General features: G+C 43.7%; 1 protein-coding gene across 1 annotated transcript in view; it reads left to right on the plus strand.

Annotated features, from left to right (window-relative positions):
- AQR (aquarius intron-binding spliceosomal factor) overlaps window positions 1-6,149 on the plus strand; it is a 116,816-nt gene extending 110,667 nt beyond the window's left edge. The window contains exon 36 of the mRNA XM_024732461.1: window positions 6,018-6,149. The gene's annotated coding sequence lies outside the window, so the exon portion shown is untranslated. The remainder of the gene's footprint in view (window positions 1-6,017) is intronic.
- Window positions 6,150-6,377: the final 228 nt, after the last annotated feature.

The following is a 6,377-nucleotide window of genomic DNA, read 5'->3' on the forward strand; positions in this document are numbered from 1 at the left end:
TTTTTTTGGCCACACTGCTCAGCTTGTGGGATTTTAGTTCCCCAACCAGGGATTGAACCCGGGCCCTTGGCAGTGAAATCACCAAGTCCTAACCACTGGACCCCCAGGGAATTCCCAATAATACATTCTTTTACCTGTTATCTTCAAAAGTACAACAGGCATTCTTGACTTATCACAGTCTACTAAGAATTAATACCTGTTCCACCTCTCACATGATACTAAGACTTTGTAATACTGATTTTATTAAACCCCTCCTTTGTGTTATTATTGTTCTACATTTTATTTCTACATAAATTTTTGTAGAAATTTTTCTACACTCCAATAAAAACATTATTATTGTTTTGCAAGTTAATATTTATTTTGATTAACCCATACATTTACCCTTTCCATTGCTCTTCTTCATATATCTTTATTTTTCATCTGGAAAATTTTCTTTCCTTATGAAGAGTTAAATCCGTTTAATATTTCCTTTAGTGTAAGTGTGCTACTGACAAGTGTCTCTCAGTTTTTGTTTATCTGTTTCACCTTTGTTTTTGAAGGATATTTTCCCATGTATCTAAACTGTCAATTATTTTCTTGGGGCACATAAAAAATGTCATTTTATTTTCTTCTACTTCCATCTCTCTTTGGAAAAGTCAGGTGTCAGTCTTTTGTTGCTTCTTTCAAAATGATATCTCTTCTCTCTAGCTGTTTTTTAGAATTTCTAACTTTGTTGTTGATTTTTAGCAGTTTACCTAGGATGTGCCAGGGTGTGCGGTCTGGTTGTTTTTTACTCATCTACCTTCCACCCCACTAATCCTATCTTCTGCTCTGCTCTATTGGCTGTTAAAGCTACCTATTGAGTGCTACTATTAGTTTTTGCATTTTCCACCTCCATAATTTTCATTTTATTCTCTTTTAACAAATTCCATTTCTCCGTCTTGTAATGTATTTTCTTGAACATATTAATCACAGTGGTTTCGGTGTGTCTGATAACTCCAGTATCTGGATTACCTGTCTGTGTTTCTGTTGCCTGTTTTTCTCTCAGTCCTGTTTCTTGCTATGCCTGGCAGTACTTTAATGAATGTCTGACGTTGTATGTGAAACATTGCACAGGCTCTGGATGATGTTTTCTCCCTCCAGAGAGGATTTACCCTCTCCTCTCACAGGCAGCCTGGAGGCAGATCACCTCAATCCAGTTGGGGCCACATCTCTCCCAGGCTGGTGTGCTGTCTTTGGGAAGGTCAGTCTAGTTCTGGCTCGCTCTTATTCCTAGGGTGTAACCATCTAGACATCCCAGCTGAGGGCCTGAGATATTTTGGGGGGGATCAGTCCTTTTGGGTAGGTTCCAAATTCAGTTTTTGTCTCCATAGCATTATGAAATTGCTAAATATTCTGCTTTGCTTTTTCAGCCACTTTCTGTTTGCCTCTAAGCCTCTTGCCTGCACAACTTAATCAGTAAATAACTTGAAGAAAACTTATGCTGATGTTGGGATCACATTTTTGCACCCCTCTTCTCTAGGATCTTGATTCTACATGTCCTAACTGCCGTGGCAGCTTCAGACTTCAATTTTTATCTTCCCAGCCCCATCAAATTACTGCTAACTTCTCAGCCATTTGCCCTGCACCGAGAATTGCCAAATGCCCTGTCTTATTCCATGTGGGTTGCTATAACAAAAATACCATAAACTGGGTGGCTTAAGCAACACACATTTATTTCTCACAGTTCTTTAGGAAGCCTAAGATCAAGGTGCTGGCAGATTTAGGTCAGGTGAGAGCCAACTCCGTGGTTCATAAAGGACCACCTTTTCTCTGTGACCACACACGTTGGAAAGAGGGCAAGAATGTTCTCTGGGGTCCCCTTTATAAGGACACTAATCCCATCCACGAAGGATCCACCCTCATAATTTAATTACTTCCTAAAGGCCACACCTCCAAATATCATCACATTGTGAGTTAGGATTTCAACGTCAGAATTTTGTGAGTATACCCATTCAGTCCATTGCATGCCCCTAGGGGTAAAGCAGTGTGCAAAAACTTGGGATCACCTCAATAAGTCGCCTCCCCTCAAGTCCTGGCTATCTCGGCAGGTTTCTGGTGCCTTCAAACAGATTTTTTTCTCAATTTCTATCCAGCTTTTTCAGTTGTTCTTGGTGAGGATTGGTCAGGCCATTCCGTCACAGCTGGACTGGACCACATTTGAAAAACACTGATTTAATGCCTTTCTGTACCTATTTTGTAATGTCTCATTTCCCTTACTGAACTCTAAGTCTCTAGAGAATTACCATTAATCCTCAGGTTGATCAGACTCTGCCTCATTCCTGATACCACTGACTCTTCTTTTCATCAAGGAATGTTTAGACTCCACCTGCAGGTATAGCCTTATCCTTGACCTTTAACCAATCCTGGGACTCATTAGAAGAAGGTGAAAGAAAGACATGTAAGGCTAGCCCTGTGATCCACAGCTTCAGGTCACCCCTGCTACCAGATGGGCTCAGAGCATATTCATTAGACACGGGCAGTTCCAGGTTTTGGTGGGCCCAAAGTGTATACAAATTTAAGAGCCATATTTAAGAAAAAGGATGCAAAATTATGAACACAAAATTAGGTATAAGGTTTTGGAAGGGGCCACGCAAGAGAGGAGTCTTGAAACTTAACCTTCATCAGCTTCATACTAACTCTCTCTGGTGTTGGTTTAAATTTGGGGTCCTAGCTTTCCTTCTCCACCATATTTAAACCCCTATCTTAAGGAGCAACTACTCTAGAATTGTTTCTTTCACACAAGGTTTGGGGTTCTGACATGGAGTTGGGTTCTATTTCTTTACCTGGCCTATTTCCCTGAAAGTGGCTGGCAGGAAGGAGTGTCCTAAGGTCCTCCAGAAATAAGAACCATGGAGCCAGGAAAAGGAGGCTCAGAATCAATGAGAGACACTGAAGATAGACTTTCATACAAAATATTAAAGATGTTTACTGAGTATTTACTATATGCTAAATACTGTGCTTTTAAATGCCTTCTCTCATTTAATTTTCTCAATAACCCTGAGGCTTTGGTATTACTTTGAAATCTCCACGGTACAGTTGAGAAAACTTCTCTAAGCCTTATTTGTCCAAAGTAACAAACTTTATAAGTGAGAGAACTGGGATTTGAGCTTCGAGTCCAAAGTCCATCATTCTCTAAACTGTTTCAGAATATAACCACAGAGGCCTTGCTCAGAGGGGGGTTGTATTGTCTGTGACGATACTGGAAACGTTGCTTTATGATGTGGAGTTCAGGACACGTTGGAAATCGACTTTTCTCTCTGTTTGCTGGAGATGATAATGTTTTGCTTATAACAGCCATAGAGTTTGCTTCAGGCAGGTCCTCTTTGGTTCAGTCACCATGGATATGAGTTTATTTACATCATTTGTATTTAAGCATTTTTTAGTTATTTGTGAATCGAGTGTCAGAGAACTCTCCTTGCCATTTATTCCTAACTTGTACCATAGTGCGCTTAATTTAAAATATCATAGAGGGATACAGACTCATGATCATTTCATTATTAATTACCAGAAGAGTCAGTATTCCTCTAGCACCAGAAGAGAAACCCAACAAACACTATTTCATCTTAGGAGGATCTGGAGTCGTACTGCTGCCTTTTGTCAGCTCTGCTTATGTAAGTGGGAAGAAGAGCACTTATCACTGTTCAACAGACTTTTTCTCAGACAGGGCCTGGGTGTGCAGCACCCTGCCAAGTTCCCCATTAGTTTTGGAGAAAAGCCATTCGTATTCTGAAATTGCAAATCAGCGAGGCAATCACCACACAGAAATAGCCCCCATGAAAATACAGCAGTGCTATATTTGAATCCTCAATCATGTATATTTATAGACCTGAGTTTAGTTCTATTTGGAAATTTTCACATTATACAGTAACACTGTGATTACCCACAGGCTCAGAGGGTGAAGGGGGACGGGATGTTTGATCCACTTAAATTTTCTGAGTAATGGGGAGTTAGTCACAAAGAACTTTTCTGTCTATCTTTTGCTGAATGCCTTTCAAAAATTGCTTTGGTAGGCTCATAAGGAGATCAGAAAGCCACCTATGAGGTATTGGGGGTGGGAGGAGTAGGGAAGTGTGTCCTCACCAGATTTGTCACTGACATATAGAAATCCACCATTAGAGATTCAGTTTTGTGGCTTAGGCTCTGTTCCCACAGTGAGACGAAAAGTACTTGGGTTGGCCAACGCATTGCACATATTAGTGTTTATTAGCACATTTCCTGAGAGAAGATTTGAAAAGATGTAGGGTACCTGAGGGCCTGTGGTACCTGGAGTTAGATAGACAGCAGTTCACCTGTTTCCAAATGCTGCCCAGGGCCAGGCCTGTGGGTGACCGTCTGCCCTTCTTCAGGGAATACTCATCCCTGATCTGTGTGACTCAGATTCTGTGGGCTCCTCAGACCTGCTCCTGTGACATTCACTGTCTTCCTGTGTCCTAGGCACTCAGGCTGGTGAGGGAAGGCCCCACTGAGCAAATGCTGGAAGAGGGTGAGGCAGAGAGAATAGCAGTGGAAGGCCCTGACCCAGGACATGGCCCAGGTGTTTAAGACAGGTGGGGGTGGGGGTGTGTGCCAGGCAGACCTAAATTAGAAATCCCTAAAGGAGCTCCGCCGCTCACTCACTGGGTGACCCTGACCCACATCGCTTTAGTTTCCTCATCTGTGTAATTGGGATAATAAGACTTTCCTTGAAGAGTTGTTATAAGGATTCAGTATGTGGAGATACAGGATTGACTAGTATAATGCCAGACCCATAGTGGGAACGCAGTAAATCGTAGCTGCCATTACCATGATTATCATCTACCTGATTGGTGGTGTTTCCACGTGATGTTATAGTTCCTTGCTTATGAATCTTCTTCTCTCCCACATTAGATTGGATTCCAGAGGGGCAGGTTTCCAGCAGGTTAGAAGCCACCTGATATAAAGAAGGAATATGGGACTTGGTTTGCTAGACAGAAATTTTTCAGGAATCATTTATTGGGCTAAAAATGTTTAGGGCATCCTTACTGTGTAGCAGCATCCTTCCATCAGACCAGTAGTATAATAAATATGTACGTCCGAACCTGCTGAGCACGGGTTTAAGTAGTTGAAAAGATCTGGACAAGAAGGTTCCTTCTTAGTCCTGGAAGTGTCCAAATCCTCCGCTTCTGTCATACATTGGTTTAGCAGAACAATGTCAGGGAACAGCACATGCGATGGGGCTGCTGTCGTCTGGCTCTGACACAGAGCAGGCATGATCTGGGGAAAAGACCTGAGATGATGACGGTGATGGTGATGATGATGGTGTTGACTGAGTATTTATACATCAGATGCTGTGGTATGTGTTTTACACAGATGGTTACATTTGATTCTCACAACAACCCCAGGGCAATAGATTTCCTGTTTTATAGATGAGGACACCGAAGCTTAAAGTAATTAAGAAACCCATTCAAGGTTGACACAGCCAGTAAGTGGTGGAGCCAGGATTTGAACCAGGATATTTGAGTACGGGCCCTATAACTGTGACTGGTTCGTGCGTGGAGGTGCTACCCAGAAGGGCAGACCCACGTTTTGGGAAAGGGGAGGGGGCGGCTGGTGTGTAGAGTTCTGTGCCACCAGGAAACAAGGTGGAGGCTCTGGGGGAGTGGAGAGGGGCCTGCTGAGAGGAAGCAGGCACGGAGTCCATTTTCATCTGTTCCTGAAATACGTGTAGTGGGTGAGCAGCTCACTCTGGCCTTTCAAATTAGCAAAAGCACCACTTGGCTTTCTGAAATGTATTTCTAGTGGCGGTGGTGCCCTGACAGAGCCTCACGTGTTGCTGCTGGGCAAGCTCTACCTATCCTTTGGCACCATGGACGGCAGCATCACTGATGGACAAAAGGTATTCAAGGAGCATTCATTCCCCAACCCCACGCTGCTCTTAAGATGTGATTGCTTTTATTAGTAAAACACATAATGGGTTCACTCACATCTGTTCTGAAGGTGAAAAACCAGCTCCTCCTCAATCATTTTTCTTTTTTCAGAAATGACTAGAGACTTGGCTTCAAAAAAGGATGAACAACGGCCCAGCGCTGACTCACCGCTCAGCTGCAAGTGCCTGGCCGAGAGGGAGGCCACAGGCATCCGCACAGGAGCGCGTCCCACTAAGGTGGCGTGTGCTGGGGGGCACGCAAAGCCTTCTCTTCTGCTTCTGGCTCACGGCCCAGGCTCTCCCCTGGGTCCCTTTCCCCTCCTCCTTGTCAACATTTTCTGCGTCTTCCAGTGCCAGAGGTCTTGAACTCTTCACTGCCCTCCCCAGGCCCATCCCAGTCACCACGCTCACCGGCCTCTTTTCGCCTCCACTCCTGCATTCCTGCGCGGGGCAGGGAGCCTGTGCTTGCCTC

This window comes from Neophocaena asiaeorientalis, unplaced genomic scaffold (assembly GCF_003031525.2).
Source record: "Neophocaena asiaeorientalis asiaeorientalis breed wild unplaced genomic scaffold, Neophocaena_asiaeorientalis_V1.1 scaffold119, whole genome shotgun sequence".
NCBI classification, from domain to species: Eukaryota; Metazoa; Chordata; class Mammalia; order Artiodactyla; family Phocoenidae; genus Neophocaena; species Neophocaena asiaeorientalis.